We start from the raw sequence: 25669 nt of genomic DNA, 5'->3' as shown, positions 1-25669 counted from the left end.
TTCTTCATTGACGTAAGGATGAATTCTGTAGTCTCCTGTAATCCGACACCAAACTTTCACATTGAATTGCCTCTGATGTTCAACCTGCCTCAGTCAGTGCTAATTCTGAGCGGCCCAATAATGCATAGGTATGTCTTTCATTGAGCTTTCCATGGTTGGTAAAAGTAGCTTCATCGTTAAAGGGAATTCTTTTAAAGATAGAACCCATTGTCCTGATGTCGCATTACAGCCGAATGATAGAATTGCATGCGTCTTCTGCAATCGCAGTGTTTAATCTGCTGGTGGAATGACACATGATACGGATGGAAACTGTCTGCGAGCAAAATGCAATCAATGATAGGCAGACTTATTCTAGAGGCGCTCACAATTTCTCTGAAGCTGCCAGAAAATCTGTTTCGTTCGCTCTGCGTGTTCCAGACTTGCTCCTTTCCCTCTCCGTAATATTTCAGTGCCCTTCTAACAAAATTTGTTGTATATTCGCTGAATTGTCATTCTTGTTGGACACTGTCTGTCGGGATACCATTGTGCATACAATTCCGCTGTTCTCTACGCGTTTCACTTAAATTCCCTGTACAGAAGAAACCTATCTAGTTTCTCTTGGTTCATGAAAGTAATTTCTTCTTCTTTTTTTCACACCAACCAGCACTTGAGAAGCGTGACGACACAGACAGAATGAAAGCTACATTTCCTCTGTATCTCGGAGGTGCAACACTCGTTCCTCCTCATACGACGTAACGTAATTCTTTAACGAACTTGCACATAAGACACCAATCAGGTTTATGTTCAAAGCAGATGGATTCTGAGTTCTTAATAGCGTAATTACCTCGAAACTAGTAATCGGATTTTAAAGACCGAAACACCGTTGAATTAGTCTCTTTTGGAATCACGATACTAAAGTCGAATCTCCCTAAGAAGTCCTTGACATCTATAAGGGCTATTGCCAGCTGTCAGCTGCGTGGCGCTAACTGTTGCGGGCGAAAATTTTTAGTCGTCTATATAGCTGCGACAACACTGTGGCGTTGCCATAGAGACGTTTACAGAATCGCATTATATGTTTGGTTCAGGTAGACGACGTCAGGACGTGTAGGGTGGCTGACTAGGTAGAGTTAGTAGATGGCAATTCGGTAATCAGTGGACCTCAGGTTCCAAGCTCGCTATGGTCTTTCTTTTTGCTTTACTTTTGTCGTTCTTATAATTAAAGTGCAGCTACTCACGGGAATCCAGTGTGGGCTGTAATCATCGTATGGCAGCGATACTTGGTAGATATTCTCATGCGTTAATGCGGAACCGATTTACGAGGGGAAAAAATTAGTTCCAATTTTGGCCACCTGGTACAAATCTGGCACTGCATATTGTTTGTATGATGGAAGGACATCAACGCCGTCACTTGACAAGCTATAACGTGAGTGAACAGTATGGATATCGATTCGAGAGACCGTGCGCTGTTAGTGAAAGTGTTCTGTGTGAACGGCAGCAATTACAGCGCTATGTTGAGAGACTGTCGATGACTGAAAGGTCTGAGGAAAGGCCTGACATCATTAAATGAGTTAAGGAAGATGATAATGAAATTCTAAAACCCGGCTGAGCTTGGTGTGGCACGTGGAAGAGGAAGGCGTCCTATCCCGTTGGAAGTTATTGAAGCGATAACTGTTGCTGTAACTGAAAATACAGCACCTGCCGCGAGTGGTGCTAATGCTCGTGCCGTGTCACGAGAATTGTCCATAGCATGGTCAACAGTACAGAAAGTTTTACAGTTTGTTTTACACTGGAACCCATACAAGATCCAGACGGTACAGCAACTGAAACCTCATGATCCTCAGCAACGTTCTGAATTTGCTCTTCTGTTTCCGGCATGGACCGAAGTTGATCATATGGGGCCGGCAATATTCTGTGGAGTGACAAGATACAGTTTACACTACAGGGTGCAGTGAATACACAGACCTGCCGAATTTGGGGTACTGTTAAACCGCGTGTTGCTCATGGAGAGCCATTGCACTCGCTGTATGTGACAGTGTGGTGACAATTCACAAGCACCTTTATGCCCCGTCCGTTCTTCTTTTAGGAGAATACACCCAGAGTGTCCGTCAGGTGTATCGTGACGTCTGCGCTTTACCGAGACCTCCTTGTACAGCATAGGATTCCTGCTTTGGAAGAGCGCAACTGTGTGGAAACCACTGTTTTCTTGCAATATGGGGAAACACATTGCGACCGAACCGCCGAATCTTTCCATCAGTAAATGGGGTATGTTCTCAAGTGACTCCGTTGTTTTAACCCCTCCACTGACAGAATGACCCGCTTCCTACTTCCGTATGTATAAAGCCAATACGGACTTGTAGCTGTCACGCCTTTGCGCTTACTGCTACGTATTTTAACCGTAAATAGCTCAGCCCTAATGGTAAGAGTTAGTAGTGAATTCTGGCGTTATTAATCTTTGAAGACAGCACAGCTGCCACAAGCTCAGCTCACTTTTACTCCACTCCTACCCTCGCCATTACACCACATTAACTAGGTGCTACATGGACCTTGCTAAATTCACTTGCGTATACATTTTTGACCGTTACTCGCCAGTATTTACCTATTGGATTAGTACACCCCTAACCGGACTATTTCTCAAAGAGCTGTGATGATTGAACGGGTTCGATCCACGGCCTACAGTGCCCTACAGTTCACACGGTAACACTGCCTACCTGACCCACTTAACTTGGTAGTGAGCTTATGTATCCAATCACCACTGCTAGCAGCAGTAGATAATCCTATCAGCACGACGAGAGCAGCAGACTTACCGTCGAATCCTCCTGAAAATACTTATAACTACGGTCGCCAGCTCTGAAGGAGCAAAACAATAAATCAATTTTTTGGCTCGTTTCAAAGTGAAACGGCTTGAGTTGAATTTTAAACTTAATTCTGAATATTACTATTTCTGATCATTCTAGGTGATTCTACAAAGCAAATACTCTCTCAATTTCTGTGAGTTGGCTTGGTAATTACCACCAAGACAATTTAAGCAACTTAATTTAACAAACTTCTACCCTTCAACTTATTTAATGATTTTGGGATATTACTCTTTGGACAATTGCTATAGAATTAGTTAAGTGACTTTACTTGAAAGGTTACTCAGAAAAATTTAAGTAACTATAAATAGGCGACTCATTCTGGTGTGACCATTGCTCTTTTCTACATTCTTAAACGCTAAAGTATTCTACAACCAAAAGAATTGTAAATGAAAGAGGCGATGGTGGCCTCAGTCTGATTTCACTACACTATGTTTCAGGTTACTACACTTTACAATGAAAAACATGCGTCGTAATTTTACTCATTACTATATTCTGTCCTCTGCACTTGCACAAAAGAAAACTGGTATTCTCCTTTTACATGTATACAAAGTTCGACTTAACCATTTCAAGCAGTCTTGCCTTGGGTAGACTTGTCGGTGCTGGTGGTGGGATGCATGTGGCTAACGCAGCTCTTCACGCCTCATGCCCTTAATGGCGGCTGGAACTACGAGCTGTAGCACTCGTATAAGCTACTGCACGTCCGCCATAAAATCTGGGCGCAGGAACTCTTACAATCAGCCCCAGTGGCATAGAGACGGCTTCGACAACCATTCGTCGCGTTCTACTCCACAAACGGCGACGATATTCGCCTCTTCGCGGTTGCACAATCACTTTTGCGTGAGCACAGTTACGCACGTCCGCTCACGTCAACACTCCCCAGGCCATTCCATTGTTCAGTCCCTGTGTCTCCAGCTACCTCTAGCTACGCTCGTATCACCAAGAGTGGGGGCGTTCCCCTACCACCTTTTCACCGAAATCATTTAGTATTTAAGAATATTTATATTTGTTACCCTGGAGTTCATACCAGTCATAATAATTTACTACTAGCGCCTTATAACATTAAATCATACACTAATAACTTATAATTACCAAGAAAAAGAATACATTTGACTCCGAGAGCTTAGCACATTGTCTGAGACAGCGCTAATTCCCAGTTTCGCCAATAGATGGCATCAGGGTGCACTCCCTGGCAGTCTCACACCAGCGCGCCCGTTTCCGACGCGCGGGCTCCAAATTACTGTCAGCCCACCATCATTTCAGTTCCGTTACACATGCCCCACTTCTTATTGAAGTGTCTAACAGTGATAATTCAATAAGAAGTCTCTCCTATAATGAATCTGAAATGTTCGTTAAGCTTTTTACCAAGGGTTTTCCCTTTCTTACTGATACACCTCGGTACTTATATTACTTATTTAAAATTAAACACCAATTCTTTCTATCTTTCCTGCTAAACATTACATAAATGATTTACATATATTCTTTACCATTTTCTCACATCTAAACACAGTACACTTTAAACATCTTTTTTACAAAAATTTTAAATACACTTCTTTTATCTCAGGCAAGTAAAACACACATTATGCGCCTATTACTTTATAGCCCGTCCTTTTCACTTTACCTCCTCACTTTTCTACCTCTTCCACAACACTTATTTACACATCTATTAAGGCTTTCTTAGAAGCTCAGTCTTTCCCAGTCTGTTTAGTCTCTACTTAAACTAGAAGTTTCATTAGAATACTGCAACATATTTTAGTGAACATTTACCTTTCACATAGAACAAAAGAAACAAAACTATTTACATATTGGTTTACTTTAATATTTATTTATATATTTATTTTCAATCTGGTAGAATTCGTGGCTCATACCTTTTGAGATCCACTATGTTTCTTACTCCCAGGCGTTTGCCTGTTAATGGGTACTCTAAATAATAAGCATTCACATTGGGTATGGACACTATTTTAAATGGTCCATTATATATATATTTAAATTTGCTGATCTCGTTATTAATTTCACTTGACTTTTCATGTGTTTTTACAAGAACGAGATCACCTATTTTCAATTTAGGATTCCTTACTTTTTCGTCCTGATGACGAATTCTCGCATCTGCTTGTTTTCTCATCTTGTCTTTTACTAAGTTCTTTTTACTATCATAATCTAATTCAACTCTATCTGGAAATTCTAGTAGGTCTTCTACTAGACTTTTACTTCTCGTCTTTTTCAGGATTTCTTCTGGAGTAAATCCAGTGCTCTCGTTTGTTAATGAATTCATGATTTCTTCGAATTCACTCACATACATGCCCCACTTCTTGTGGTTACTATGGCAGTACGTCCTAAATAACCGACCTATCTCACGCATATATCTTTCTGCCGGATTGCTTGATGGGTGATAAGCTGAGATATGTACCACTTCTACCTGTTTCTCAGTTATCCCATCCTTCCACATTTTTGAGCAAAACTGAACACCATTGTCTGATAGTATTCTCTTTGGCTTCCCTACTTTCACAAAATAATCACACACCATTTTATCATACACAGCTCTGGCAGTAGCTTTTCTCAAGGGATATAGCTTTATATACTTTGAGAAAAGTTCAACTGCTACAAATATGTATACAAAACCCCCCCTGGTTTTCGGTAATGGTCCAAAGATATCTACTGCTACTATTTCTAATACTTCATCAGGTTTTATTGATTGCATGGGCCCTTGATTAGTTGCATTTGTTACTTTCGCCTTTTGGCATAGATCACAAGATCTTATCCTCTGTGCTACCCTTCGTGCCATGTTGTTAAAGGTAATGCATTCATCTAACTTATCGGTACACTTCCGTGCACCACAATGGCCATATGCCAAGTGAACATAATCTATCAGCACTTCAGTGTGTTGTTCCGGCCAACATACTCTCCACTTCCCTGGATTATTTAATCTTTGAAGATACAGTACACCTTTGTGTATTTTATATGAAGCCCTTATGTTAGTTGCGTCCTGATTGTCAAACTTGACCTTTACCGACTTGAGTGCATCATCATCACTTTGATATCTTCGCATATTCCGACATATTTCCCTAATTTTTTCTCTTCCTTCCGCTTTTTTGAAGTAATTCACCTCAAAAACATCTTCCCTATTCTTTACACTTTCTAGTGTCTCACATCCTTCCGGTAATCTCGACAAAGCATCCGGTACTGCATGTTCTTTCCCTTTAACATACTTGATCTCTATATCAAATTGTTGTAAAAACAGCGCCTATCTGGTCAACCTGTTCTGTAACAATCTGCAGTCCTTCAAAAATATTAAAGCTTTGTGGTCTGTATGGACCACAGTCTTATGCCCCCATAAGAAAAGTTGAAATTTCCTAAAACCCTATACTATAGCTAAAGCCTCCTTCTCTGAAACCGTATAGTTTCTTTCGTACTTAGACATGGTTCTACTCGCAAATGCTATTTGTCTATGAGTTTTTTCCACATCTATCATTACCTCCTGAAATATGGATACTCCCAATCCATAATCTGAACTATCTGTTGCCATGTGGAATGGTTCACACAGGTCAGGGTGCCATAACTTTATGTTTTTAGCCAAATTGTCTTTTAGCCGGTTGAATGCTGCTTCACATTCCTCAGTCCACATATACACACTGTTCTTCTTAAGTAGGTTGTTCAGATGTGGGCTATTGAACACCTGATCATCCACATACTTACGATAAAAGGAACAAAGTCCTATAAACGACTTTAGTTGTTTTTTATTCTTGGGAGCTGGACAATTTCTTATTGCTTTGACTTTATCGGGATCCTTTTCAATTCCCTCTGGTGTTACTATGTGACCTAAAAACTTTATTTCTTTCTTCACAAACTCGCATTTTTTCAGATTCAGTGTCATTCCTCCTTTAATTATAGCTTTGAACACCCTGTCGCATAACTCCATGTGCTCTTCCCATGTCCTTGTAGCAATTAACAAATCATCTACATAAACCGTGATTAGCGAACTAAGTTCACTCCCTAAAATTTTGTCTAAAGCCCGAATGAACACTGAAACGGAAGTATTTAGGCCAAATGGTACCACTGTGAAATGGTAGCATTTGCCATTGAATAAAAATGCCGTGTACTTCCTAGACTCCTCACTTAATGGGATTTGCCAGTATCCTGCAGTTAGGTCTAAACTAGTCATGTACTTTACACCATTAAACTTCTGCAATAAATTATCTATGTTCTCTGGACGATCCAACTCCCTCTTCACTACTTTATTCAGAGTACGTGCATCTATCACTATTCGTACACTTCCATCCTTCTTACCTACTATCACCAGTGGGTTATTATATGGGCTAGAACTCCGTTCAATGACCCCACATGAAACCATTTTATCTATTTCTTTTTGAACTGCTTCTTTCTTAGACACGGGTACATTATATGGTGGTTTAAAGAAAGGTTCATGCTCCTCTACCTCCATGCAGTACTCATAATTTATCACTCGTCCCGGTTTGTCCGAAAATACTTCCTGATTTTCTTTCAGAATTTGCCATAGATCCTCCCTTTGGGCATCAGATAGTCCTTCCATTTTATCCACTACATTTCGAAGGAGTGTCTCCTTATTTCCATCTTCAACTATCTGCCTCACCAGACACCAATCGAATTTTTGACCTATTCCTGAATCATGATCATCTCTAAATTCTACCCATCTCAGCTGGTTCTCTTCCATTACTCTAGATGATTCAAATGGTATTTCTAATACCGCACTATCAACTTTACAAACTATTATCCCTTTGTCACAATCTATAATTACTTTCTGTTTTATTAACCAGTCAATGCCTAAAATGATCTCGGCACTGAGCTCTGGAACTACTAAAAATGCATTCGAAAATTGCTTGTTTTTTACCTTAAATTCCATCATCACTTGATGTTTAACAGGTTTACTACATTTCCCTGTCGCCCCTATCACTTTAACACCTGTTACTGGCATCATGACTACTCCTTGTTGCTCTTTGATTATCTCAAAAAATGCGTGCGAAATAGCACTTATTTGAGCACCCGTATCCAACAATACATATAAATCGTATCCACATATATTAATGGGTAGGATTGTTTGCATCCTATTGTCCTCTTTCATACTTTCTTTATCTTCCCATAATAAATCCTTTTCCACCGCCAAGTCTTGCCATATTATTTTTCCGGTTTTTATGCTGACCATTCCATCTGGAGGTTTCTTTCTCCTTTTCATCCTAAATTCTTTCACCACTTTTTCCAATAGTCCTTCGTCTAGGCTCTTTAATGCCATCTCGTCCTCATTCGAATCTGTCATGCCTGAACTCTCGGTTGCGGAATCGGAAACTTCCTCTACTTCTTTTTCTCCCTGGATGCTTTCTGATGATTCTGACGATAATTCCTCCTCCTTAGAAATATTACATTCTTCGGATTCAAATAATTCTTGCAAATTATAATCCATTTCTCTACTTTCCCTTTGTTGGATAGTACATTCGCCACTCTTACTTTCATTATTTTCCCCTACTAATGGAATTCCAGTCTCACTCAACTCATTTGCTTCAGTACTACAGGGATCACAACACTCTTTCTCTTGGTTAGATACACTTTCTCTAATTTCTTTAAAAGAATCTTCATCACAGTCATGTACTCTTGCTGTCACTAGGTACACATCATAATCGGTATGGCTCTCTAACACTGTCATATTCGGGTCCAAATTAATCACTTGAGTGGAAGATCTTTCTAATTGTGCTGGCTGGCTTTTGAGCTGATGTACATATTCTGCATACGAGGTAATTTCTGAATCGGCATGCGTCTCTGCACTATGCCCCTTTTTTTTATCCACCTTTTCCTCTTTAATTACTTCTCGATGCGATTCGTCGACTATTCGTACGAACCTTTTACCATAAGTCACATCACTCCTACCTTGCCCCTGCCTCTCTGCACAGTTGCCATCTCTACCGACAAACAACGCCTTCTCTGACTCTTCCTTCATCAATTCATCACTCTGACCTCGAATTGTACTTATTTCATTCACGTGAGCCTTCACATCCGACCGATATTCTTTTCCTACTTCATTTCCCTTAATAATTCCTCCCTGCTCTCTCTCCTCTGTTTGTATCCCTGCATTATACTTCGCAAAGTTTCGTTTATGTAACTGCTCTTCAGGCGAACGACGCACTATCCTACTATAGTACTGACTACTCCGATCTTCCCTATATTTGGGCCATTTCTTTCTTTCCGCGCGCGTTAGGCCCTTGACCTGCGCGGTATTTAGTTTTCCTGATTTTGATAATGCATCCCGTTTCCCTGATAGTGTCCTCTCCCTCGCTGAGAGTTACCTCCTCGACCTCTTCCTCTCATCATGTTAATTTGCGGTTCATTCCTACCACCTTTTACTATTCCATTCTGATTTCTGAAACCTCGAAACTCTCTAGTTTCACGCCACCTATCTTCATTCTCGATTTTTTCGAAAAATTCATCGAATGTTCGATGAGTGCCTCCTACATAACGCTTTGAATCGTCAGGTAGCTATTTCCACAACTCCCACACTATCTCCGATTCTGATCTACGATCTTTAAGATACTCCAAACGCTTGAACCATCCTTCACAGTATTCTTTCATGAGCCCACGCCCATGTTCTGGCATTCTGGCGACAACGAATTCTCTCCACAACCTATCCCTCTGTTGTGTGCCCCAGAATTCCTCAAGGAACTTTTCTTTGAAGTCTGTAAACTTCAAATTGTCGATATCCAAATTCAATCCCCAACGTTTAGCATGACCTGCTAAAGCATCTATTACTAAATTAATTTTTTCTTTATCCGACATGTCTGTTGGTAAGACACGTTCACAATTTTTTATAAAATCCATTGGATGCCATCCACCTTGTTTCTTTTGAGGATCGTATTTTTCCTCCCTACTCAGTATTTCCGATTTTTGAATTACCAATGGGATACCACTACAGTTAAGAAACGTCTGATTCTGAACTTGCTGACTTAACAATTTTATCTCATTATGCAGTGTATTTTCCTGCTCCTGCACACATGCATCAAAACTCAACATGGTATTGCGCAGTGTTTCAATATCAGCTGCCGTTTCTTTAACAATCTCTTTCTTTACAACTGGTACTATCACCTGTAATTTACTTTCAATTATCGGTTGTAATTTTTCACTAACCAAAGGTTCCACTGATTTCTCTATTTTCTGAATTTCGGTATCAAATCTTTTCTCTATTTCTGTGACTTTTCTCTGAACATTTGTTATTTCAGCCCTAATGCTATTTACTGATTTGTTTACCTCTGTGATACGTTGGCTTTGCGTATTCAAAATATCTAAATTGGCTTTTATTTTGCCAGATAGGTTTTCATCCAGTTGGGATATATGACTAGCCATTTCTGCTTTCAAACTAGCATTCCCTTCTCGAATTTGCGCCATCATACTATTTAACAAACTTGTTAATTCCATATCCTCTCCCTTGTGACTTGCATCCACAGATACATTGGGTTCACTTTTCACTACCTTTGGTTTCACTTCCCGTTCCTCCTGTTTTGTGGGTGTGGATTCATCTATAGGATTTTCCAACCCTACAACAGTATCTATGGTCCCTAATTCTGGGTCTGACCTTGTAATGTTTTCGTCTTGCTTGTTACTATTCGACTCCATCTTATGCTGCTGTATTTCGTGCCTAATAGAAATGTTTATTAAACCAAGTATTACTTGTTTAACTCCTACTATTGGACTTCCTTTTGCTGCTTTGCAGGTTGTCGTCTTGAACTTACCAATTGTGGTATATTTATCTACAACAGAATTTAAAAATTTAAAATTTTCTTGAAACTACAAGTTTATATAAAACACTTTTATTGCAGCCATTATTCTACAAACTTGGTAAGTCCTGTCACGGTCGCCACATGCGACCGAACCGCCGAATCTTTCCATCAGTAAATGGGGTATGTTCTCAAGTGACTCCGTTGTTTTAACCCCTCCACTGACAGAATGACCCCGCTAAACGATCAACGTCGGGGAGTCGGAAGGACGTGCAGATGACGTTGAATCTTTCTTAATTGATAATGAGTAGGATAAGGATTCTGGAACAAGGTACGGCATTAGGAAGTTCTACTTATAACTGATTAAGGATATTGTGGTATAGGTAATTAATAACGGCCCTTTTGTGTGAAGCTTAGTGCCATGTTTAAAAAATTTGTAGATATTGATATATACAAAGACGTTGTTTAGAAGCATCTATATCCTATAGGACCGGCGGCGCAGATGTGGGAACAAACCGATCAAAAGAGAGACGACAGTTAGGGTGGCATTTGTGTTGGCGAGGAGTGCTCACAAAAAAAAACAAAAAAAACGAAACTGGTGCCAGTAGTCGTAGAACAAGTGACAAAGAAAAACACCCGCCGCTGTGACCGTGTGGTTCTAGGCACTTCGGTGAGGAACCGTGCTGCTGCTACGCTCGCAGGTTCGCCGGAAGAGATTTAACTTTTAGGGGTGATAGTAACTAGGTAGGAGATCATCAATATGGCCATCTTTTGGACATCTTCTAGTTTTTGGCAAAATTTGATCCAGTTACGAGAGAGCATTTAAGAAAAGTTGAAGCGTCGCAACAAGTAGGAAAACATATGGATCAGTATGTATTGCACGATGCCCAGAAAAAAATTATTCATATAGCTAGAGATTTTATTCTCCAAGCTATTTTAACGGAGGCAAAAAGGTAGTAAACACTTTTCTGTTATGGGAGATACGAATTCCGATGAAGAGCAAACACTACAAAAAATCTTTATACTGTTATACGTTGCCCTGGTCGAAGAAAATCAATAAAAAAAAGTTTTCTCGGCGTGCTGACTTTGACAAAAACACTGGTCAGTAATTTTCGAGGAGCTGAAAGTGTTGACTTTTAATACAACCACAGAAGGGGAGTTTACTCGTCGCCACCGTAAACTGTTCACAGTGCGCTGAGGAAAACACTATGAGAGGAGAACGAGGAGGACATTGAAACACCGATGATGATTAGTAACAAGAACACATTTATTGAGGAATACTCAATTTTGTACAAATCGTCTTCGGCACAAGCTCCAGAAATTCAACTACTATTCTAAAAGCTAAGGCTAGATAGTTAACAGTTCTTGTCCCCCTAGAATTTGTACTGAAGACGGGCTGGTGTGGTCTCTCAAGAAGCAGACGATGCGGCATGAAGTGCACAAGTAGAACGCCGTCTTCTCGGTAGTCGAGCTGACTTGAAACTGCTCGCTCTCCTGTGGCGCTGGTGCATATCATTCGCCTGGCGGTGCCATCGCTGCAACTTCTTGGTGCGGCAATCGCTGGGATATACGCCGCCTTTAAGTGAGTCGTCAACCTGTCGACGCCTGTGGTGCTCACTAGCGGTGCGTGCTGTACTTAGGACACCATAAGTCCCCTCCCCCCAAGTCCCCTGGCCGTGGTAGCATATGGATGCGGTCCGAACCGACGTAGAGGGCGACGTCTGGGTGCAGTTGCAGCAGATATGACGGGAACCGGACTGGAGCCAGTGACAGGCTCCCATCCGCGCCCTAGCATTTACCTGAGCCCACAAGGGACGCCTGGCAAACCACAGGGAGCGTGCACGCCTATTTCCAGGGCCGAAGTCACGAACGTTGGAGGACCACCATCGGAGGGGAAGGCGGCAGGGCGCAGACGCCTTGCCCACTGCAACGTTGGCTACTGTGAAGATGGCATTGGGGATGAGGGCGCATCCACCTCCATTTGAAGCACCTTGGGCTGAGGTGATATCTGGTCTGCTGCGGACAGCTGTGACTCTGGCTCCTGGCAGCGTGTTGAATCTGTAAAACGAAATGCAGTGACAGGATCGAGGAGTCTCAGAGGGCGAAGGTGGATCCCGTGTCCTTTGAACAGCGACCCTGTAGGAGAAGAAACCAAGTAAATGCACTGTTGAAGGTCACGCAAAACGGTCTCCTGTCGCCATTACTGTCTGGGCCAGAATTTCCTGAAGAGTACTTCATCCTGGATCTGAAAATAGGAATCTTTGTACTGACCGGCACCCCCGCAGATGAAGCAGGGTGCAATACCAGCAGCTGCGCAGTAGTTTGGCTTGGGAAGGTTCATCTCTAGGCATTGCATGGTAGGTGGACAGGAACAGTTGCAAGGCCTGCTCTCGTGAGTGAGTTCCACGGAATTTATTCATCTGCACCTTGAATGTTCGCACGAAACGTTCAGTTTCACAGCTTGATTGTTGTTGGAACACCACTGCATTCACGTGTTCAATACCATTGGCCGCACAAAACTGTTCAGATTCCTGTGAGGTGAAATGTGGTCCATTATCAGACACTAACACTTCTGGCAAGCCCTTGATGTATAAAATCGGCTGACATCGTAAAGTTCGCCAAAACCACTAAGGAAAAACAACTGAAGATATCCACTACAATAAGCCATCGTGTGTTTGAGAAAGGTCCAGCAAAATCAATGTGGATGAATATCCACAGACTGCAGGGGCATATCGACTCAGAAAAGCGTTGAGTTGGTGCCACCTCTTGCACCATGTAGGCAGCGCAGCTTTAGACTTCGTGTCTTCAAACTGGGAGCCCATCTCTGGCCAAGAACAATGTCATCGAACAAGCTGCTTTGTCCTCACAATACCCCAGTGTCCCTGATGCAACAATTTAAAACATCCTGCTGAAGGATGCACCGGATAATGACCTGAGCCTGGTCATTCTCAATGTGTAGCAGTAGAACACCACACTGTACTGACAAGGCTTGATGGTGAGGTCACCAAAATGGTATAATATTCTGGTAAACCATGTGCAAAAATAAATGTGTTTTTGCAATCCCCAGAGCCTGGAGATTGGTGTAGAAACGAGCCCATCTTTGTACAACAGTTCAGAGAATGACTTTGGTCCACCAAGAGCACTCTGGTCACACTTCAGATGCGGGTGAGCTGTTACTGTCAGCTGTGGGAAAATATCTAGTTCAAATGGTTCAAATGGCTCTGAGTACTATGGGACTTAACTTCTGAGGTCATCAGTCCCCTAGAACTTAGAACTACTTAAACCTAGCTAACCTAAGGACATCACACACATCTATGCCCGAGGCAGGATTCGAACCTGCGACCGTAGCGGTCGCGCCATTCCAGACTGTAGCGCCTAGAACCGCTTGGCCACCCCGAAAATATCTAGTGCTGCGAGGAGTATATATGGTGCTGACTGTCTTTGCGGTATATTTACTAGTGTCTGGCAGTCGATATCTATATGAATGATGAAAAAGGGGCGATTTTGTATGCCACAGGATATGAATTGTATGTTTACTACATTGACATGGTATGCAGTGATATATTGCTGGTTTGGAGATCGGCTTCATGCTCTAATATTCAAGCTCCCATCCTCAGTGACAGAGCAGTGAAATTGAGTAAGAAGATACGTAGGGCACTTTTGCAGGGTTTAGCTGTCAGTGCAATATGGCGATCTGCAAGTAATAATTTTTGCCACTGAAAGTCTCATCTGCAGAAAACAATGGTGGACAGTGCTCCCACACCGGCAGCAATTTGACAGGTAAATTCAGCGACAAACAGGCTGTCCCATTAGGATTGCTAGGGAGAAAGCAGTAGATTTTATTCTGGAACAGATTTCTATAGCGTGTTCAGAGGGGGGAGCCTGTTATTAACATAGACGGGTGACATGAGTATAACACTGAGAACCTTTTAGTTGCTAAGCAGACATATCTCTCTGTGCTGGACCTGCACCACAGCTATGTGTCATCACACAAACAACGGTGCCTAGGTGAACACGTATTTCAACAGGAATTTGTCAGGTGTCAGGTATGAAAGGGATGCCTCTTCCTCATGCTTGCAGGACCCGAATGGACACCTGTGCGTGGCTCAGCAGCTGATGGCTGCATCGTCACTTCACAGGGGCCACCAGTGCATCCACATTCCTGGCAGCATGTGCGGTAGTGTCCTGTGCGCTCCACTGGACAGGGGACACTGGGTGGTGCGTGCGTGCGTTGGTGATCTGTGACATCAGTATAACAGTCGAAGAACTCTTTAACTGTAGACATGACTTTCACCTACTGGATGCCATTGGCAGTGGCAGTGGCTCGGGGCGGTGTTGACGCGTGCACACATTGGAACCTCTGACACGTCGCGGCTGATGATAGTTCAACATCGTTTTTTACGCGCAATGAGTGTTTGTGACCTGCGTTTTTTTTCGGTTGTTTAAGCATGGTGAACATGTTTACAAAACGTTACATATGCATTATTTTTTGACAATTTACGAGTTGCTTGCATGTCAGTATGCAGTGTACTGCATTATTTCGGTAATTTATGAGTTGTTTGCCGGTCTTTACATCAGTGTACTGCATTATTTACTAGTAGTTTGAAGGTTTGTAAATTGTGTATTGTGACCTCAAGCACGTCAGAGTGAGTGTTTTGCATCAGTGTAATAAATATACTATGTCAAATCCGTCCATAAATAAATTGTTCTGACATAAATAAGGTACACTCCTTCCTCTCTCCAGCAGCTCAGAACAGGCTGAGTCCTTTTCCTGCCATTTTTTCCCTCCAGACCGCCATCATGGATTATGTCATGTGGCAGGCGACAGCGCCCTCTGGTGGAGGTACAGTGTACTAGGTCAGTTTGACCCTGGACCTCGTGGTGAACACACTTGATGGTGGTACTGCCACTAATTGTTTAAAAAAAGACTGAAAATAAAGACTTATGTCCATCATATCCAGCACAGGCTGAGTCCTTTCCCAGCCAATTCCTAGAAAGAGGTGGCGATCGGATGACTTAGGTTACTGGAGGTAGCCAAAGTGACCTATTTTCCCACCATTTTCTTAGGTTTCAAATGGTTCAAATGGCTCTGAGCACTATGTGACTTTACATCTGAGGTCATCAGTCCCCTAGAACTTAGAACTACTTAAACCTAACTAACCTAAGGACATCACACACATCCATGCCCGAAGCAGGATTCGAACCTGTGACTGTATTTCTTAGGTTTGTGGAGGTAGCTGTGGTGTGTTGCATTGTCTGATGGAATTTGAACTTCCCGCCATTTTATGATTCAGATAAATAGGTTAAGGACCTGTCAATGAAAGGAGAACAATAGGTTAAGTACCTGTCAATCAAAAGGAGAACAATAGGTTTGCCCCTGAGTGCATACTTGCCCCTGATGTAGCCAACCTGCAGTAATAAAATGGACCAGAACAAACTTTGTTCCACTACTGAGGATGTGTCACCCGAACTGTGGCGATGCTTTTTGCGATGCTTCGGTGATCACTGTTTTGTGCATCCTGCTCTCTGCCGCCGTAGGCGATGCCTCACTGTGGTCATTGAGCGTTTGTTGGACTGTTGCAGCCGCCACTGTCTCGACCTCCACTTCCACACTGCATGCTACATGTGAGGATGCAGAAGGTTCCTCCCCCATCTGACGTGATATGGATCGAGGGGCGTTCTCCATGTCACCTCCATGCTCCACTAACGTGGTCTTCTCTTGCATTAACATGTCCTCACACTCCGAACTCGCCAACACCTCCCGGTGGGCCACCGACATGTATGTCATGGTCAGTTGTGCGAGAACTTCTCACTGATGCGTCTCCATGTGGCAGTTGCATGACGCGGCGTTGTATGCACTCTGAGCAGATATATCCTTCTCCACCACAGCCAGAACATGTGTGTGGCTGGCCATCGTAAATCACAATAGCTCGATATCCTCCAATATATAAATGAGAAGGGATACGTTTGTTAAGGGCGATCCGTACCTGTCGGACGCCATTTAGCACGGGATATGTGCTAAAACTCGCCCAGTGTTCAGGCGTATGACTGAGTACCGTTCCATATGGTTGCAGCGATTTAATAATCATCGATTCTGATATCTCAAATGGCCCTCACACCCAAGCTTAAAGGAGCTATTGTTTCATCACCGCTTTGGCCATCAGAGTGTCGAAATTTAAATCTTCTTTGAGCACCGGCGGGAATTATTACACATGCAGCTTCATGGTGTATTCCAGTTAGGTATGTAGCAGGTAAACGAACTTCTTCCCTCAAAAAACGCTCTATTTCGAAAGCCTTAGGTCTGGCATATTCACTGTCAAACGTAACTTGGAGCGTAGTCTTTCTAAAATTGTGTGCAATGGCGATCTAGTCAGATAACACACGCGAGTACAGGCGGTGTGCTGGCCGGTGTGGCCGTGCGGTTCTAGGCGCTTCAGTCTGGACCGCTACGCTCGCAGGTTCGAATCCTGTCTCGGGCATGGATGTATGTGTCGTCCTTAGGTTGGTTAGGTTTAAGTAGTTCTAAGTTCTAGGGGACTGATGACCACAGATGTTAAGTCCCATAGTGCTCAGAGCCATTTGAACCATTTTTTTACAGGCGGTGTAAACACTTCCTCGTCCACGCGCGCCCACGGCTGGGACAACAGGTCCGTGCCGCGCCACCGCCTAAAGCCGACTGTTTTTCAGCTAAGCAGGTGGACATTATAATAATAAAATGCAATGAAGTAAAATATGACAAAATGTAGAGTGTTAGAAAGGAAAAAGTTAAGAGACAGTAACTGAGATACGATCAAGTGGAGATATTTTAGATAACCACATAAAATAACCAGCTCTCGACTACACAGAATAATATAAAAATTACGAATCAGATAGCTAGTGAAACCCAACGAATGTAAACAGACTGCCGTACATAATCACCGCCCTTTGTTGGCGCTAACGCCAGAACGCCGCATAGGCGAGAAGTCGTTAGAGGAACGTGAATGCCGGAAGGTCTTTCGTACCCTGTGGCACGCCGTTCTAAGAAACGAACGACGAAACCCCATACCAATGCATGAGTAAGATTATCTAATTAATGAAGAATATTATATAAACAGAGGAGGGACAAGAAAACATTAGAGTTATATGCATAACGTAAGAGAACAAAGCAAATATGTGAACTACTCTATACTACTTGAAGCCATAAGCAAGATATATGAAATACAGACGTTCAGTGGTTATACGTCCGTCTGATCGGCTCCTTTCTTTCCCAACGTACTTACTACATCACCATCTACAACACGGATTTCTACACCTTTTTCCCCCTGGGCCTGTGTGCCCAAAGGTTCTATCCTCTCCCCTCTTCTGTACCATTTGTATACGGCGGACATGCCGCCGCCGCCGCCTTCACCTCCCATCCACCTTCTCCAGTACGCCGATGTCACTGCCTTCCTTGCCCTTGCCCCCACCCTGCAGCGCTCCCAACACCTTCTCCAATCCCATCTTGACCGGTTCACCACTTGGTGCAACCAGTGGTTGCTTAAGGTCAATCCTTCCAAAACCCAGGCAATCCTACCATTTACAAATCCCTTCAGATCCTAGAACGCCATGCTCTTCGCCTCGCCTATCACATCCATCTCCCCTCCCCCACGCGGATCCTGTATGACCTTATTCCGTTCCCCCACCTCCTCCTTTTCCTCGAATGGATACGGATCCTCTACACCTCCCATAAACTCGATCCTCCTTCCCTCTCGCCCCACTCCTCCCCCGGGCTTTCCCTCCCCCATACCACCACTCCTTCTACCATCTCTTCTGACATTGGCACCTTGCTCGCCACTCCCCCTCCCCCTCCCCCTTCTTCCCTTCTTGGCAGGTCCCCGGACTCACACACTTTACATGGACATTCGCACCCCAGAGATCATCGCCGCCAGTTTCTCGTGTGTGTGCCATCGTGTTTGTGTTTAGTGTTCGCCGTCATGCTCCTACGTTCACCCGTGCCGTGGAAGTCATCAGTGTTTGTGCGCCGTGCTGACAATTTTTCGTGTGTCTTTCGTCGAGTGTGAACAGCTTCATGTTTTTTGTATTCTGTGTGTTTTGCCCGCCAATTTGTTCAGTCTATGTGTCTTCATATTTTTCATTGTCAATCCTGAGGCTGAAGAGCAGTGTAGGATGCTGCTGCCAGCCTGCCTGATGTACAGGTGTTTAAAATAACAATAAAGGAAAAAAATCAGTGGTTAATCCATACCCTTGCCCAAGGTGGCTTCCACCAACTCCCCCTCCTTGATGATGCCCTCGTCCCCTTCCTCTACCCATCCTATCAGCTTTGATCCTCCCCTTCCTCCTCCTGTGTTTTTACCCCCAGGGCTCCCTCTTTTCCCCTCTTTACCCCTCTCTTCCTCCTCCCCTGCCCTCTCCTCTCTCTCTCCCTCTCCTCCCCTCCCTCCCGGGCTTCCACACCCCCATACCCTCTACCCTCCCATTCCCTTCTTCTCTCCCACTGGCATCCTCCCCCCTCTCCCTCCTACCCTCTCCTCTTCCCTATGGCAGGCCCCTGACTTTTTCGTGCAAACAGTATGTTTTAGTGCACCGAAGTTCGTCGCCACTGTGCTAGTGTTTCTGTTCCCATCAGTTCATGAGTGTCTCTCCTTCAGTGCTCTTACGTTCATATGTGCAACTCAGTGTCTCCGTTTGTGTATAGCGCTGAGTTTTTTGATACAACCAGTGCGTCCGTGAACGCCTTCCTTTATTTTAATATGTATGTATCCTGTTTTTATCCTCCATGTATGTTTGTTTTTATGTCTTCCTGTTTAATGTATGTTTTTCTATGGCCGAAGAGTGACGTAGATAGGCCGCTGCCAGCCTACCTTTATGTAAAGGTTTGAAAATAACAATAAAGAAATAAAAAACAGTGATTACCGTAGAATATTGTCAAACAAAGCTAAGTAGGCATTAGGTACAAAATCACTACGTCCATTAATCACTTTTTTTGGCTGTTGTTTTTTCCTTTTATAAATTCCAAGCTCTTTTTAACAATTTAAGAGCACAACATTTTTCCACGCATACTATTCTCAATGTTCCTTTTACAAGGGGCAGTTCTGTTATGTGGCTGTGAATGTTCTTTAAATCGTACGTTGAATTAACGGCCAGTTTGACCGATATAATATTTATTACATTACTTCAGTCGATCCTGTATACTCCAGAGCCATCAAATTTGTCATCTTTTCAGTTTACATTTTACTCGCAGTTTTAGGGTGTTGCTAACCTGAAAACCATATGTAACATTAAATTTCTTGATACATTATTCTATTTGCAGAGATATTTTGCCATTTAATTTCATAGGAATGGCTTTCATTATTTCTTTGTTGGTTCTATTTTCTGAGTAAGTGTCTGTCTGCCTGGTATTTATTATACGTTTCTTTCGCCTACAGGTACTTTAAGGGCGCGTGACGTCATTTACAGAATAGCCGTTAGCTACAGCAGTCTGCTTTAAAACGCTGAGTTCTTTATGTATTTCGATTTCGGCCAAAGGCAGACGAAGGAGACGGTGAATCATTGAGGTGAAGAAGGCCTTTTTATATCAGGGAGGATATCGTGAACTGAAATTGATGATATTATCTGTACATGTTGGTTTTCTGAAAATCGAAAAGTTTTTTTTTGTTAGCTTTCTTAACAGTGAGGTCAATGCAGTTAATGGAGCTTTCTTTTTCAACTTCCGCAGTGAGAGTTATTTTAGGGTGCATATTACCTATTGCTGGGGCAAATACGTTGATCTCACTGCCGTCGCCCTCTATCAGTAACAAAATGTCGTCAACATACAGTTTATGATACATCGTTTTATCTTTTAGCTGTGTAAACGTGGCAAAATATTTACACTCTAAATCGTTCACAAAAATATCTGGAAAAGTTCCAGCTACACTATTACCCATCCAAAGCTCATCTTTTTGATGATGTATTTTGTCACTGAGGTAAAAAAATTGTATGCTAAAACAAAATCTAGAAATTCAATTAGTTGTGTACACTCTGCAGTACTGGTCTTCTTATTGAATAGGGCCATATGTCTAGTAATTGCAAAATTTTCCTTTATCGGGACATTACTGTAGAGGTACCATATAATGCGACATCAGCATCCTTGCATATAAAAAGCATAGAGCAAGAGGTAACTCATTCATAACACAGATATGAAACTCGCATACAAAAACTTTCTCAGACCAATCAGAGGTACTCTCAACCACAAATCAAAGAGCCACGTTTCGACTGTGAAAAGCTAAGGTCTGCTTGCCCCCCGTTGTTAAATAGTATCTGAAACTCTTCCACGTAGTTATAACAAAGGACGCCTGACATGGAAGTCCCAGAATAGAATTAAATCAGGAGTGGGCAGATCTAGGGTTAGTATGCCAAACTGGGGCTACAACTAAGAAAAAAATGTCCAGAGCGACTATAGACATCAGACAGTTGAACACATGTTTCATCGTCAACTGCATCCAAACTTCTGTACAGAAGATTACTTATATCTGGCCTTGGAGAATGCACTAGCAGTGGCCTAGTTTTGCTCAAAATTTAGATAAGGTAATGGTTGTTAGCTGTGTAAATGTGTGTGTTTCTGCCACAAGAGTAATAATAATAATAGATTAGATTATAATATGTATACTTTTTGTTCCATAGATACATAGTGAGCAGATCAGAGATGTAGAATATACCATAACTAGATCATATAATACATATTTCCAAAAACAAAGAAAACGCACATGCATACAAACCTTGAATTTATAGGTTCATCAGAACTTCTGAACATCAATATTCGATCTTTGTATCATACTTCGTGAAAGGTACAATGGTAATAGTAGTCACCGTATGTCATCTGACAATTATTGCTCCAGTAGTTTCCACCATGCTTTTACATTGTATTGAGCAATTTTTTACTCTTTCACGTTAACAGTGGTGATGTATGAGGGCCAATTTGTCACAGTTTTACTGTAACATGACGATGTAAGTAACAGTTTGTTACAATTTTGCTGTAACATATTGACGTATGGGATAATGTTTTAGAGTTTTGATATAACATTATGATGTGTCTGTTGTGAAACCGTTGTACTACTGTCTCATTAGTCAATACTGAGAATTTTATGCACCAGTCGTCAAAAGTGACATAGCTGCCTCGACATGTTTTGGGACTACGTTATCCAATTATCAAATGCTCTAAAACTGTTTCCTTGTTTCATAGCACTTGAAAATGGAATAACGCAGTCCCAAAATATCTATTGGTAAATACAATGATGCGCCAAAGATACTGCCTGTTTACATATCTCTGTATGTGAATACGCAAGCCTATACAGGCATGAGTATTCAAATACAGAGATATGTAAACAGGCAGAACACGGCGCTGCGGTCGGCAACGCCTGTGTAAGACAACAAGTGTCTGGCGCTGTTGTTAGGTCGGTTACAGCTGCTACAATGGTAGGTTATCAAGACTGAGTTTGAAAGTGGTGTTATAGTCGGTGCACGAGCGATGGGACACAGCATCTCCGAGATAGCGATGAAATGGAGATTTTGCAATATACCATTTCACGAGTGTACCATGAACATCAGTAATCTGGTAAAACATCAAATCTCAGACATCGCTGCGAGCGGCAAAAGTTCCTGCAAGAATGGGACCAACGACGACTGAAGTCAATCGTTCAACGTGACAGAAGTGCAACCCTTCCGGAAATTGCTGCAGATTTCAATTCTGAGCCATCAACAAGTGCCAGCGTGCGAACCATTTAACGAAACGTCATCGATATGGGCTTTAGGAGTCGAAGGCCCACTCGTTTACCCTTGATGATTGCACGACACAAAGCTTTACGCCTCGCCTGGACTGTTGAGGACTGGAAACATGCTGCCTGGTCGGACGAGTCTCGTCTCAAATTGTATCGAGCAGATGGAAGTGTACAGGTATGGAGACAACCACATAAATCCATGGACCCTGCATGCCAGCAGGGTATTGTTAAAGCTGGTGGATGATTTGTATTGGCGTGGGGCGTGTGGAGTTGGAGTGATACGGAACCCATGATACATCTAGATACGACTTTGACAGGTGACACATATGTAAGTATCCTGTGTGATCACTTGCATCCATTGATGACCATTTTACATTTCGACGGACTTGGGAAATTCCAGCAAGACAATGCGTCACCACACACGTCCAGAATTGCGACGATTGGCTCTAGGAACATTCATCTGAGCTTAAACACTTCCGCTGGCCACCAAACTCCCCAGACATTAACATTTTTGAGCCTTGCTCTTGCAACGTGCAGTTCAGAAGAGATCTCCACTCCCTTGTACTCTTACGGATTTATGGACAGCCCTGCAGGATTCATGGCGACATTTCCCTCCAGACATTAGTCGAGTCCATGCCACGTCGTGTTGCGGCACTTCTGCATGCACGGGGGTGCCCTATACGATATTAGGCAGATGTACCAGTTTCTTTGCCTGTTCAGTGCATATCACACATTTGACAGCTGGTGCATAATATTATCAATACTGATACTGATGTGTGAAGCTGTTCGTTAGAATTTTGCTATACCATGATGAGGGTCTGGCCAGTTTGTTACAATTTTACAGTAAAATGCTAATGTATGGGAGGTGAAGTAACATGTAGTCTCCACTGTGTGATAGCAGAAGTTAGCAGTATCAGCATAGGAGGACCCTATCATGGGGTCACTATAATGTTTGGGTGACTTTGGAAAGTAGTTGGATGCATAGCAACCCTCGTTTCTTATCCTTACAAATGTGTATTACTACAGCAGTTTCCACTGTGTGCAGCATTAAAATTATAGCAGAAAATGGCAGACATTTTATGCTGCAAGATGAACTTCATACACTTGTATTGAAGCAATATAATATTTAGATGGCTTTGATAATGGTTTCAGCCAAATTAAAACGAGATTTTGATAGATATTAACGCGGGAATAATATTGTTTCTTTTAATACAAAGATCAATCTATTCACATCGTCTTTAAGTCATAATGTAGATCAGCAGTAATGCCCATGCATGTAGTGCAATGTTATAGAACCAATGTTTATGTATTTTGGTCCTTTTAATGTATGATATACAGAACTAATATGAAGCTCACTGACTAACCTACTCTAGTTCTAATAAACAAGCTGCATCTATTTTGATAAGTAGTACAGACATTTTTTAATGTGGAGAAATTTGAATTGAGGATACATTGTCCCTTGCAAAGTGTGGCAAAAATGTCGAACGTTAGTAGTGCTGTTATGCAACCAATGTGAAATTTATTTTTTAAAAAAATCTTATGGAACAATTAAGTTCTGACGGTAGTGCCACACGTATTTTGTAATTAAAATATTACATATTTTTTTAAATAACACAATTTTATTTCGATTCAAATTTCGAATTTTCGTTTGTGATCAGAGCTCTAGTTAAATTTACATATTATGATAAGCATCTTGTATATGTTTTTTACTCAAAATCACTACTTATTTTGTTAAATACGATTTTTTGAGCAAAGTTCATATTTTAAAGATTCTGAAGTTTTCTCTCTGTGTGTAGAACTTGGCCGCCGTTGTCTTTGGTCATGTTTACATATCATTTTAGAGCATTTCGAAGTTATATTTGTGTATTCTGAAAATATGTAGTTTAAGTGATCCAATGAAATAAGGATCTTGTCAAAACGCTATACTTTTAGTATGGTTTGTTGTGCTCAAGTCTCAGGAAAGGTGATGGTGTATAGAATACCAGTGGAACATAGCTGCACTTATGTTCACGCTCAAAAACAGGTATTTCAGCCAGGGAATAACGCAAGTTATATTTTTCTAGTGTAGGACATGACTCTTCTTCCCCCTGAAAATTGTGCTTGCTGTGATGAAGAGCTACTAAAAAATATCTGAGTATGTTAGGTGATGAAAGTTCATTCTTTACACCACCACTAAGATAGCCTCAGATCGAAACGCCAATATTCTTATGTATTTTTACAAGCATTACAGACATCTTACAGCTTTGGGACCATAGTGCCGATTGGTAGATGTCGTAGCCTACCACAAAACTTTGTTTTAGAAAAAAAAACATTTTGGAGTAAAATAAAGTGTCAGCTGCTTGCATAACATGCTACATGTGTTTTGCACAGTTATAGAACAATTTAGATGAGGAATTATCATTGTGGCAATTAGTTTGAGAGTTCAATCATGTATTAGGCTTCACATATTAATTGCATTCTTTCAATAGCTGACAGTGATTCAGATTGTCTGTTTGCGTACTTGCCGACTTATCATAGTATTTTAGCCAGCACGTGTTTTGTGCAGTTAAAGGCTTCGTCAGGTTCGTTTTTCTACATCACCTCATTTAGGCATAAAAATGAAATTTCAGCTGCCTGCTTACCATGTCATTTTTTAGCCACTTATCTTTTCTAACAATTTAGACATGACAGTAGCGTGTGAGTAATTAATTTGAGGGTTATTAGTCATGTTTAGGAATCAGTTTTGATGGGTATGTGTGGTTGTTCTTAGGGGGAGGCGGGTGGATGGGAGATTATTCGGAGACTTTCTCTGTCACTGACGTATTTTTTCATAAATTTTAGATTTGCAATTAATATTATGACACCTGAAAAGTATTATATGTTTCCTAGAACAATTTGCACGTGGAAAACATTTAAGTGGAACATTGCGTGTGTGTGTCTTTTGTTGGCGATGAAGTTTACATACTTTATATGTGGAAATATGTCACAGTACGTCTACTATATAATTTTTCTTTTTATAAGTACTTCTGAACACAGCACAAAAAATTTATTCGAATACTTTTGAAATGTCCAAGATGGCGCTTCTGAGGCCACTTTGTGATTGGCAGTGTTGTTTTAATAGCTAGTATATTAATGGGATGTGATTTACTGTTTCGTTTTAATGGCTGCCACTAATCCAATTAATGAGGTGTTGCCTCTTGAATTGTGACTCATGTCATAGGTAAGAGGAGCATGGCTTGTGGTGTGATAGTGGTGGCGCCACACATACAGAAGGCATTGACCTGCCCACATGATCTCACAAATGTAATCAAAGTGAACTGGATAGATGGTAGCCTTACTACTGAGGTAATGCCAAAGATTCTCACAAAGATGTAATTTTATGTACACTGTGGCTCAT

The 25669-nt window shown here is 41.9% G+C and overlaps 1 protein-coding gene across 1 annotated transcript in view; it reads left to right on the top strand.

The window, feature by feature from the left end:
• The window catches only part of LOC124722118 (calcium-dependent secretion activator-like), a 412570-nt gene that overhangs the window by 309298 nt on the left and 77603 nt on the right, over positions 1 to 25669 (top strand). The window lies entirely within an intron of this gene.

Source organism: Schistocerca piceifrons, chromosome X (genome assembly GCF_021461385.2).
Source record: "Schistocerca piceifrons isolate TAMUIC-IGC-003096 chromosome X, iqSchPice1.1, whole genome shotgun sequence".
NCBI lineage: Eukaryota > Metazoa > Arthropoda > Insecta > Orthoptera > Acrididae > Schistocerca > Schistocerca piceifrons.
The sequence above is the reverse complement of the archived record's forward strand: the minus strand, read 5'-3'. Positions and strand labels throughout refer to the sequence as shown.